Source organism: Lolium perenne, chromosome 2 (assembly GCF_019359855.2).
Source record: "Lolium perenne isolate Kyuss_39 chromosome 2, Kyuss_2.0, whole genome shotgun sequence".
NCBI lineage: Eukaryota > Viridiplantae > Streptophyta > Magnoliopsida > Poales > Poaceae > Lolium > Lolium perenne.
The window spans coordinates 76633034-76646443 of record NC_067245.2 but is presented as its reverse complement, the minus strand read 5'-3'; positions in this window follow the sequence as shown (position 1 = coordinate 76646443).

Sequence of the window (13410 nt, the reverse complement as noted above, 5' to 3'; positions counted from 1 at the left end):
ATGGTGGACACTTTGGAACAACTTGGTTTTCAGGTGTTTGGAAGCACGAGCAGCGTTCCCACTCAGTACAAGTGAAGGCTAGCAAAAGACTAGGGAGCGACAAATCAAGAGAGCAGTAACTGCCATAATCATGCTTGCGGCAAAATAAATTAACGGAGGCATAAAAGTGATACAAGAACTCTGAAGCAATATAGATCATCGAGGCTTAATTGACTTTTTGTTCAGTCATATGCATGCGTGAGCATGTGCCAAGTCGATATAAATGAATTACTCAGAGGAGGATACCACAATGCCATACCTACTTATGAATAAAACAATGCAAGCAAACATCCATGACATGCTACTCATATTAATAAATTGGAGCTAAACATGAGAGATCATGAACTACTAGACTTTCTCAAATAACATATACCTCACATGAACCAACTAAGCATGCTCACATGGATGAGTATATGTACAAAAATGAAAACAAATAGAGTTCATACCAGCCTCTCACCATAATCCAATTGTCGTAGATCGTCATTATTGCCTTTCACTTGTGTAACTTGGATAATATGAAATGAAAACCACGCTCCAGCCACCGAAGACCATTGAACTCATAATGAACTTTACAAACCAAAGAAGAACAGCAAATATTTTTGGTGTTTTTGAATTAGAAACAAGAACAAAAGGAAACAAGCAAACATAGCAAAATCTTTTTGGGTTTTCTTATAGCAAACTAGCAATAGCAAATAAAGCGAAACAAATGCAAGAAACCAAAGCAAACAAATTATGAAGAGAAACAATAGAAATATTTTTGGTCTTTTTGTGTTTTGGGAAAGAAACAAAGCAAAAACAAGAAACGGCAAACTAGAAAACTCACATAAACACAAAGCAGCAGAAATTCGTCAAACTTGACAGCAGTACAGTACTCGATTTTTAATAAATTTTTCCACTGCTCAAATCGAAAAGTGTTCAACTAATTAAAGTTAGATAACAACCTGGGGAACATGCACAAAAATTGGCTTCACAAAATACTGTTGTGGCTATTTTTGAGAATTTTTACGGTAACAGTCCAGAATCTGTTTTCAGACAGCACTTCCCCAAATATCATCTCCCTCTCATTAGAAAACCACTCAAACGAACAAAACAAGTATATACAAGTATCCAGCAATCATAATATGCAAAGAATGAGTGATGCCGGTATACCTCCCCCCAAGCTTAGGCTTTTGGCCTAAGTGGAGCTCAATCCCATCGAGACCATGAGGTAGTATCTCCGTAGTACGACGAAGATGGATCATATTCTGGGTATGTGCTAGAAGAAGCGCCCGGATACGTGATGGTGTAGTCGTAGGAGGGCTCGGCGTCCTCGGAGTCATGCTGCTGGTGGAAGTCTTGTATCTTCATATGTTCATCCACCTCCTCCTTAGTGCGCGACCATGATTGCCTGTCAATACTGAACAAACCTGGCTGGGGAAGAGGGATTTCCTTCTCATCCCTGTCAGCAAACAACATTCTATAGACCATATTATCTAAAGTAGAATCAGCGGTAACAAAATGATGACTCTTCATAGCAGCAATATCAAGTCTCCTAGGGGTTAATGACACATCATTAGGATCAAGAGGAAGTCTTAAATGTGTTAAAACGCGCAGTGCAATAGTTCCTCCAAAAATAGGCCCCCTATTAGACAAAGCAAGCAGCAATAAGAGAACCAAGATGATAAGATGTCCGACCAGTAAGTGCAATATTCAAGAAAGCAAGATGGTAACTAGAAATATTGCTAGTGTTCTCCCTACAAAGAATGCTAGTAGCAATGTAATATGCAAAATATTTAATGGCGGGGAGTTGAGTGTTCCTTATCTTGCCACGCTGAATGGTGCGACAATCATCATCGGTGATCCCTCGATAGAGCTCCAACAGGTCCTGGGGGTTGTCATCAATCCTCCTTGCTGTACCTACAGGGGCAATATCCAATGCACGACAAAATTCTTCCAATTCCATAGTAACAGGATTACCATAGATCTTGAATGCAACTGTCGGCTCATATTGCGTGTTGTTGAACTTGAAGCTCTCAACGAAAATTTTGGTGAGCATGTAGTATTGCTCCCTTTCGTCTCCCACATAGGTGGCTAAGCCCGCCTTGTTGACAAGGGTGAAGAAATCATCCAATATCCCTGCATTTGTCAGAAAATCATAACATGGGAAGGATGAAGCATTAGGAGCCCCATTGTCCTCCTCGGGCGCGAAGCTAGGCGCGATGATATCCTCATTGTACGATCGCCTAAGTCGGGTGGCGGTCCTAGAAGGCCTCCCGGTGCTGGTTGTTCCTCTCTTGAACAATTCTCCAAAGTTGAACTTCTTCATCTTTCTTTTCTGAAATTTTTCAACAAGTGATATAAAACTTGATTTGGTGACATATAATCAAGGGGAACTGCTATAGGAACTTGCTAGAGTACTAATCATGCATCAAAACTAGATTATACAACTTAGAACAAGCATGCAAGCTCACTAAACATGTTACATATAGCCGCAAAATATTCAAGATATACTCAACCAAACAAAATTCTACTTGGATAGGCGGACGAGTCACATACCGGAGAGCAAATGTGCCAAATTTCAGACAGAAATCTGGGCTGAGCAAAGAGATCGAAAAATTCTGAGCTCTTGAGCAAAAACACGAGTGAGAGAAAGTTGGTTCGAGTTTTTTCGGGAGAGAGAAGACTCTGGGAGAAAGAGATGAAGTAGTGGGGCAAGGAGGGGCCCACACCACAGGGTGGCGCGCCCCCCTCCTTGGCCGCACCGGCTGGTGGGGTGGCCCCCTAGGGTGCCCCACAGGTCATCCTCTGGTGCTCCCAGATGCCTCTTCGAAAAATAGGACCAACAGTATAATTTTTGTGAATTTTTGAAAACTTTGAAAAATGCACATTTCTGGGTATTAAGTTTATTATTACTGGCCAGGAAAAATTGTGAAATCTCTAATTAACTAAGGAACTTTGCAAATCAAAAGTGCTATAGCAATTAAGACAAGTGGAGTGAGAAAGAGATGTTGTTTACCTCCTCTATGCATATAAAATGTATTCGTTAACAAGGTTGATCAAGTCTTGCCACCGAATAATTTTTACATAACATAAGAAGAAATAAACCTCAAATCAATCATGTTACCTTGAATTGTATTGATATGGATCCAATCATAAGATTTTGATAACCTTCTTTAGGCTCATATATAGGACAATCAATAGTTCCAATTTTGATAGTTCTCACATTAGAAATAGTATTGACTCCACATACTTTATCAATCTTCTTGGGGAAATAAATAGTATGCTCCTTATCATCAACATTAAAAGTAACCTTCCCTTTATTGCAATCAATAACAGCCCCTGCGGTGTTAAGAAAAGGTCTCCCAAGAATAATAGACATATTATCATCTTCAGGCATTTCCAACACAACGAAATCAGTTAATATCAAGCAGTTATTAGTAACTTGAACAGGAACATCCTCACATATACCAACAGGAATAGCAGTAGATTTATCAGCCATTTGCAAAGATATATCAGTAGGTATCAACTTATCTAAATAAAGTCTCTTATAAAGAGAAAAAGGCATAACACTAACACCGGCTCCCAAATCACATAGAGCAGTTTTAACATAATTATTCTTAATAGAACAAGGAATAGTAGGTATACCTGGGTCGCCCAACTTCTTTGGAACCTTGCCATTGAAAGAGTAACTAGCAAGCATAGTGGAAATTTCCTCATCGGGGATTTTCCTCTTGTTAGTAACAATATCTTTCATATACTTTGAATAAGGAGGCAATTTAATAGCATCAGTCAAAGGGATTTGCAAAAATAAGGGTTTCATCCAATCACAAAATTTATTATAGTGTTCTTCTTCCTTTGATTTTAGTTTCTTAGCAGGAAAAGGCATTTGCTTTTGCACCCAAGGTTCTCTTTCATTACCTTGTTTCTTAGCAATAAAATCTTCTTTAGTATACTTTTTATTTTTAGCATGCTTTTCAGGTTCATCTTCTACCTCTTCTTTATCAGAAGCATCATTCTTATCATTATCATTATCATTTTCATGTTCATTACCACTTTCAGTTTCAGCATCGGAAATAGAAATACTATTAGGATCATTAACAGGTTCAGAGGATTCTACAACATTTTTATGTTTCTTCTTCTTTTTCTTCTTAGATGGAGCACTAGGTTCAATGCGTTGAGAATCTTGTTCAATTCTTTTGGGGTGCCCTTCAGGATATAGAGGATCCTGGGTAGAGACACCACCTCTAGTTGTTACTTCATAAGCATGTTTCTCTTTAGAATTATTATTTGGCAAGTCATTTTGCACTTTAGTGAGTTGATCAATTTGAGTTTGAATCATTTGGAAATGTTTAACAAGCATCTTAACATCATTGGAGGTTCTCTCCACAATATCATGCAAATTGCTAATAGCTTGAGAATTTTCCATTAGATGATTCTCTACTCTCATATTAAAATTTTCTTGCTTAACAATATAATTATCAAACTCATCTAAGCATTGCGCAGGAGGTTTCGAATACGGAATATCTTCCCTAGTAAAGCGTTGAAGGGAGTTTACCTCAATCATGGGTGAAGGGGGAATTATCTCACATATATCTTCTATGGGAGGTAGATTCTTCACATCTTCGGATTTAATACCTTTCTCCTTGAGAGACTTCTTAGCTTCCCGCATATCATCATCATTCAATTCAATTAAACCCCTCTTCTTCAATATTGGTGTTGGAGTTGGTTCAGGTGTATCCCAATCATCATGATTCTGGCTTATTCTAGCCAATAAATCTTCAGCTTCGTCTGGAGTTCTTTTCCTGAAAACACAACCAGCACAACTATCCAAATATGCTCTAGATTCAATGGTTAGTCCACTATAAAATATATCAAGTAGATCATTCTTCTCTAAATCATGTCCAGGTCGAGCTCTAATAAGAGAACAAAATCTTGCCCATGCAGCAGGCAATTTCTCTTCATCTCCTTGGTCAAATCTATAAATTCTCTGTAAAGCAGCATGTTGAGCACTAGCAGGAAAGTATTTTCAAAATAAAACATCACGCAAATCAATTGGACTTTTAATCGAACCAGGAGGTAAATTATTATACCAAGTTTTAGCATCATCCTTTAATGAGAAAGGAAAATTTTTAATGACAAAGTAAGTACGCATCTTGACATCATCAGAAAACAAGCTACTCATAGAAGAAAGTTCATTCATGTGTTCTACAGCACTTTCTTTTTCAGTACCACAAAAGGGTGCTTTCTCTACAATAGCTATATGAGATAGATCAAGAGAAAAATCATAATCTTTATCCTTAATGCATATAGGAGATGTGGCAAATTCAGGATCAGGAGATAGCTTATGTTTAACAGTATATTGTGCGAGAAACTTTTTAATGTTTCTTGCATCAGCAGTAGCATTACATCTATTAATAAGATCATCATTAAGCTCCACATAATCTTCATCAGGATCATCACTAGAATAATCAAGTTCAGGTGAACTAACAGGTGTAGTGGCATTTTCATCAGCAGTTTCAGCATTTTCAATTTGTCTAGACCTAGCAATTGTAGCATCTAGAAAGGATCCCAACGAACCACTATCATCAAGCACAGCAGAAACATTATCAATATTATGAGAGTTTTCAGATTCAGCAGACGTACCACCAAGCGAAGCTTGCGGCGGTGAAACAAGTTGACTTATCACAGATGGTGAATCAAGTGTAGCAGAGGTACTCAGAGTTGTACCTTTTCTTGTAGTGGATGGTAATATGGCGACTTTAGGATCACGAGCTTTACCCATGATGGAGAATTTGCAGCGAACAATATCAATCCAAGTGAACTTCCAAATAAAGCTATGCTCCCCGGCAACGGCGCCAGAAAACAGTCTTGATGACCCACAAGTATAGGGGATCGCAGCAGTCTTCGCGGGTAGTATAACCCAATTTATTGATTCGACACAAGGGGAGACAAAGAACACTTGGAAGCCTTAACAGCGGAGTTGTCAATTCAGCTGCACCTAGAAACAGACTTGCTCGCAAGAGTTTATCAATAGTAACAGTTTTATAGCAGTAGCAGTAGTAAAATAACAGCAGCAGAGTAACAGAGACAGCAATAGTGATTATAGTAAACAGCATGATTAAAATACTGTAGGCACGGGGACGGATGACGTGCGTTGCATGGATGAGAGAAACTCATGTAACAATCATAGTAGGGCATTTGCAGATAATAATAAAACGGTGTCCAAGTAAAAAGCAATCAATAGGCATGTGTTCCAATTATAGTCGTACGTGCTCGCAATGAGAAACTTGCACAACATCTTTTGTCCTACCAGCCGGTGGCAGCCGGGCCTCAAGGGAATCTACTGGATATTAAGGTACTCCTTTTAATAGAGTACCGGAGCAAAGCATTAACACTCCGTGAACACATGTGATCCTCACATCACTACCATCCCCTCCGGTTGTCCCGATTTCTGTCACTTCGGGGCCATCGGTTCCGGACAGCGACATGTGTATACAACTTGCAGGTAAGACCATAAACAATGAATATCATGATGAAACAATAACATGTTCAGATCTGAGATCATAGCACTCGGGCCCTAGTGACAAGCATTAAGCATAACAAGTTGCAACAATATCATCAAAGTACCAATTACGGACACTAGGCACTATGCCCTAACAATCTTATGCTATTACATGACCAATCTCATCCAATCCCTACCATCCCCTTCGGCCTACAGCGGGGGAATTACTCACACATGGATGGGGGAAACATGGCTGGTTGATGGAGAGGCATCGGTGATGATGATGGCGATGATCTCTTCCAATTCCCCGTCCCGGCGGAGTGCCAGAACGGAGACTTCTGGCTCCCGCGACGGAGTTTAGCGATGTGGCGGCGTTTTGGAGGCTTTCTGGCGACTTCGACTTCTCCCCGTGCGTTTTTCGGTCGAAGGCAATATATAGTCGGAAGGAGGGCGTCGGAGGCCGGCCGAGGGGGCCACACCACATGGCCGCGCGGGCCCCCCTGGGCCGCGCCGCCCTATGGTGTGGGGCCCTCGGGCCTCCACCTGATTTGTCCTTCTGGCTCCGTCAATATTCTGGGAAAATAGTGCCTTCTCCATAAATTCCGAGGATTTTCCTGAAAGTTGGATTTCTGCACAAAAACGAGACACTGTGAGCGCTTCACGAAAACAGCGTTAGTCCGTGTTAGTTGCATCCAAAGTACACAAATTAGAGGTAAAACAATAGCAAAAGTGTTCGGGAAAGTAGATACGTTTTGGACGTATCAAGGTGTGGTAGGGTTCTACTTATGATCCCAAATGATTCATAAACTAGGGTTTAGGTATAGGCATAAGCTATGGTATACTTAATTGGCTAAAGTTACTCTTTCTCACCATTGATATGATTCTTGGATCAAGTCAATACTATGGTTGTCTCAAGTACTTGCATAGCCAAGGTCTTGTTGTCATTCATTGGTTGATATCCTTAAAATATTGAGAATGGTCTAAGGTTTATTACTAGTGGTATACCTATCATTTCATGTGATGGATGATATCTTCTTATCACATAAGTTTAACTTATCTTCTATATCTACAAATCATAGTCATGCATTAGACATGATCAACTTATTCCTCACTAATCTCTCTTTATTATTCTTCTCATAACACTCCTCCTAGATTCTTAGGGTTTATGATCAATACCAAGTTGTGATGATTATGGAATTGGTTTCCTAAGGTATTGCTATTGGAATAGGGTTCTCACCTCCAAGATCAGATGTTTTCTCGAACAACTAGGATTAGTACTTCTCTAGTATTCTTTTATGGACATGGCTATGGTTAGTATTATCACTTCTCTCACTTCTCAGCCCTTTGGCACATCCTAGGGCTCTACTCAAGATATGATGATATGATCTTGTAAATATATGGTTTGCCTAGGAATTCTACCTTGCAATCTTCTATAGCTTGTTCTTCAGGAAATCTGATAAACCTCCATCTTGTGGTATGCCTCCACCTCCTATTTTCTTCATCTTGATCCTATATAATGCATGGAAGGTCTCAAGGTTTTGGTTTCTGATGCGTGTGGTTGGCACGTCCGTTGGGAACCCCAAGAGGAAGGTGTGATGCGCACAGCGGCAAGTTTCCCTCAGTAAGAAACCAAGGTTTAATCGGACCAGTAGGAGTCAAGAAGCACGTTGAAGGTTGATGGCGGCGGGATGTAGTGCGGCGCAACACCAGGGATTCCGGCGCCAACGTGGAACCTGCACAACACAACCAAAGTACTTTGCCCCAACGAAACAGTGAGGTTGTCAATCTCACCGGCTTGCTGTAACAAAGGATTAACCGTATTGTGTGGAAGATGATTGTTTGCAGAAAACAGTAGAACAAGTATTGCAGTAGGTTGTATTTCAGTAAAGAGAATTGGACCGGGGTCCACAGTTCACTAGAGGTGTCTCTCCCATAAGACGAACAGCATGTTGGGTGAACAAATTATAGTTGGGCAATTGACAAATAAAGAGAGCATGACCATGCACATACATATCATGATGAGTATAGTGAGATTTAATTGGGCATTACGACAAAGTACATAGACCGCCATCCAACTGCATCTATGCCTAAATAGTCCACCTTCAGGTTATCATCCGAACCCCCTCCAGTATTAAGTTGCTAACAACAGACAATTGCATTAAGTATTGCGCGTAATGTAACTAGTGACTACATCCTTGAACATAGCACTAATGTTTTATCCCTAGTGGCAACAAAGACATCCATAACCTTAGAGGTTCTTGTCACCCCTCCAGATTCACGGAGACATGAACCCACTATCGAGCATAAATACTCCCTCTTGGAGTTACTAGCATCAACTTGGCCAGAGCATCTACTAATAACGGATAGCATTCAAGATCATATACAACACATAGATATAACTTTGATAATCAACATAATAAGTATTCTCTATTCATCGGATCCCAACAAACGCAACATATAGAATTACAGATAGATGATCTTGATCATGTTAGGCAGCTCACAAGATCCGACAATGATAGCACAATGGGGAGAAGACAACCATCTAGCTACTGCTATGGACCCATAGTCCAGTGGGTAGACTACTCACACATCACACCGGAGGCGACCATGGCGGCGTAGAGTCCTCCTGAGATGATTCCCCTCTCCGGCAGGGTGCCGGAGGCGATCTCCTGGATCCCCCGAGATGGGATCGGCGTTGGCGGCGTCTCTGGAAGGTTTTCCGTATCGTGGCTCTCGGTACTGGGGGTTTCGTCACGGAGGCTATTTGTAGGCGGAAGGGCAGGTCAAGAGGCGGCACGGGGGCCCCACACCACAGGGCCGCGCGGCCAAGGGGGCCGCGCCGCCCTAGGGTGTGGCCCCCTCGTCGCCCCTCTTCGTCTCTCCTTCGGACTTCTGGAAGCTTCGTGGCAAAATAGGCCCCTGGGCTTTGATTTCGTCCAATTCCGAGAATATTTCCTTACTCGGATTTCTGAACCCAAAAACAGCAGAAACAAAGAATCGGCACTTCAAAGCATCTTGTTAATAGGTTAGTTCCGAGAAAATGCACGAATATGACATAAAGTGTGCATAAAACATGTAGATAACATCAATAATGTGGCATGGAACATAAGAAATTATCGATACGTCGGAGACGTATCAGCATCCCCAAGCTTAGTTCTGCTCGTCCCGAGCAGGTAAAACGATAACACAGATAATTTCTGGAGTGACATGCCATCATAATCTTGATCATACTATTTGTAAAGCATATGTAGTGAATGCAGCGATCAAAACAATGTATATGACATGAGTAAACAAGTGAATCATAAAGCAAAGACTTTTCATGAATAGCACTTCAAGACAAGCATCAATTAAGTCTTGCATAAGAGTTAACTCATAAAGCAATAATTCAAAGTAAAGGCATTGAAGCAACACAAAGGAAGATTAAGTTTCAGCGGTTGCTTTCAACTTGTAACATGTATATCTCATGGATATTGTCAACATAGAGTAATATAATGAGTGCAATAAGCAAGTATGTAGGAATCAATGCACAGTTCACACAAGTATTTGCTTCTTGAGGTGGAGAGAAATAGGTGAACTGACTCAACATTGAAAGTAAAAGAATGGTCCTCCATAGAGGAAAAGCATCGATTGCTATATTTGTGCTAGAGCTTCGATTTTGAAAACATGAAACAATTTTGTCAACGGTAGTAATAAAGCATATGCATCATGTAAATTATATCTTATAAGTTGCAAGCCTCATGCATAGTGTACCAATAGTGCCCGCACCTTGTCCTAATTAGCTTGGACTACCTGATCATCACAATGCATTGTTTTTACCAAGTGTCACAAAGGGGTACCTCTATGCCGCCTGTACAAAGGTCTAAGGAGAAAGCTCGCATTGGATTTCTCGCTATTGATTATTCTTCAACTTAGACATCCATACCGGGACAACATAGACAACAGATAATGGACTCCTCTTTTATGCATAAGAATGTAACAACAATTAATAATTTTCTCATTTGAGATTTGAGGATATATGTCCAAAACTGAAACTTCCACCATGGATCATGGCTTTAGTTAGCGGCCCAATGTTCTTCTCTAACATATGCATGCTTAACCATAAGGTGGTAGATCTCTCTTACTTCAGACAAGACGGACATGCATAGCAACTCACATGAAATTCAACAATGAATAGTTGGTGGCGTCCCCAGTGAACATGGTTATCGCACAACAAGCAACTTAATAAGAGATAAAGTGCATAATTACATATTCAATACCACAATAGTTTTTAAGCTATTTGTCCCATGAGCTATATATTGCAAAGGTGAATGATGGAATTTTAAAGGTAGCACTCAAGCAATTTACTTTGGAATGGCGGAAAATACCATGTAGTAGGTAGGTATGGTGGACACAAATGGCATAGTGGTTGGCTCAAGTATTTTGGATGCATGAGAAGTATTCCCTCTCGATACAAGGTTTAGGCTAGCAAGGCTTATTTGAAACAAACACAAGGATGAACCGGTGCAGCAAAACTCACATAAAAGACATATTGAAAACATTATAAGGCTCTACACCGTCTTCCTTGTTGTTCAAACTCAATACTAGAAATTATCTAGACCTTAGAGAAACCAAATATGCAAACCAAATTTTAGCATGCTCTATGTATTTCTTCATTAGTGGGTGCAAAGCATATGATGCAAGAGCTTAAACATGAGCACAACAATTGCCAAGTATCACATTACCCAAGACATTTATAGCAATTACTACATGTATCATTTTCCAATTCCAACCATATAACAATTTAACGAAGGAGAAACTTCGCCATGAATACTATGAGTAGAAACCAAGGACATACTTGTCCATATGCTACAGCGGAGCGTGTCTCTCTCCCATAAAGTGAATGCTAGGATCCATTTTATTCAAACAAAACAAAAAACAAAAACAAACCGACGCTCCACGAAAAAGCACATAAGATGTGATGGAATAAAAATATAGTTTCAGGGGAGGAACCTGATAATGTTGTCGATGAAGAAGGGGATGCCTTGGGCATCCCCAAGCTTAGACGCTTGAGTCTTCTTGATATATGCAGGGGTGAACCACCGGGGCATCCCCAAGCTTAGAGCTTTCACTCTCCTTGATCATGTTGCATCATACTCCTCTCTTGATCCTTGAAAACTTCCTCCACACCAAACTCGAAACAACTCATTAGAGGGTTAGTGCACAATATAAATTGATATATTCAGAGGTGACACAATCATTCTTAACACTTCTGGACATTGCATAATGCTACTGGACATTAGTGGATCAAAGAAATTCATCCAACATAGCAAAAGAGGCAATGCGAAATAAAAGGCAGAATCTGTCAAAACAGAACAGTTCGTATTAACGAATTTTAAAATGGCACCAGACTTGCTCAAATGAAAATGCTCAAATTGAATGAAAGTTGCGTACATATCTGAGGATCATACACGTAAATTGGCTTAATTTTCTGAGCTACCTACAGGGAGGTGGACCCAGATTCGTGACAGCAAAGAAATCTGGAACTGTGCAGTAATCCAAATCTAGTACTTACTTTTCTATCAACGGCTTAACTTGGCACAACAAAACACAAAACTAAGATAAGGAGAGGTTGATACAGTAGTAAACAACTTCCAAGACACAAAATAAAAACAAAGTACTGTAGGTAAAAACATGGGTTGTCTCCCATAAGCGCTTTTCTTTAACGCCTTTCAGCTAGGCGCAGAAAGTGTGTATCAAGTATTATCGAAGGGTGTTGCATTCTCAGCGGGGTGCGGAGTTTTCTCAACCAGGCATAGTATATTAGATACATAAGTTTTAGCATCTCCTTTTTCATTAGTCTTAGGCGTGCTACTCTCATCAAACAAATTTTCAGGAACAAGCCAAGCATAGTTATTTTCTAGTGCATCATTCATAGCTAAGAGTTTACATGGTATTGGTGCTTTAATCTCCCCACCATCATCAATATTATTAGTGTATCTTATTCTATCCATGTCTATTTTTTCAAGGAGACTAACAAAATTAGTAGGAGAACCAAGCATATTAAATTTAGCAAACACCTTTCTAGCTTCTCTTGCTAGACCACCAAATTCTCTAAGAAGGGTTTCTAAAACAAAATCTTTCTTTTCCCCTTCTTCCATATCGCCAAGTGTGAAAAACATGTGTTGGATTATAGGATTAAGATTAACAAATTTAGTTTCCAACAGGCGAACTAAATGCGCAGCAGCAATTTCATAAGTAGGCGCAAGGTCTACCAAGTGTCTATCTTCAAAATTTTCAATAGTACTAACATGATTGAAAAATTCTTCTATATTATTTCTCCCAACTACAGACCCATGTCCTACCGGTATGTCTTTTGTGGTAAAATTAAAAGGAAACATGATGAAATAAGTAAAGTAAATGCAAGTAACTAATTTTTTTGTGTTTTTGATATAGCAAACAAGATAGCAAATAAAGTAAAACTAGCAACTAATTTTTTTGTATTTTGATTTAGTGCAGCAAACAAAGTAGTAAATAAAACTAAGCAAGACAAAAACAAAGTAAAGAGATTGAGAAGTGGAGACTCCCCTTGCAGCGTGTCTTGATTTCCCCGGCAACGGCGCCAGAAATTTGCTTGATGCGTGTGGTTGGCACGTCCGTTGGGAACCCCAAGAGGAAGGTGTGATGCGCACAGCGGCAAGTTTCCCTCAGTAAGAAACCAAGGTTTAATCGGACCAGTAGGAGTCAAGAAGCACGTTGAAGGTTGATGGCGGCGGGATGTAGTGCGGCACAACACCAGGGATTCCGGCGCCAACGTGGAACCTGCACAACACAACCAAAGTACTTTGCCCCAACGAAACAATGAGGTTGTCAATCTCACCGGCTTGCTGTAACAAAGGATTAACCGTATTGTG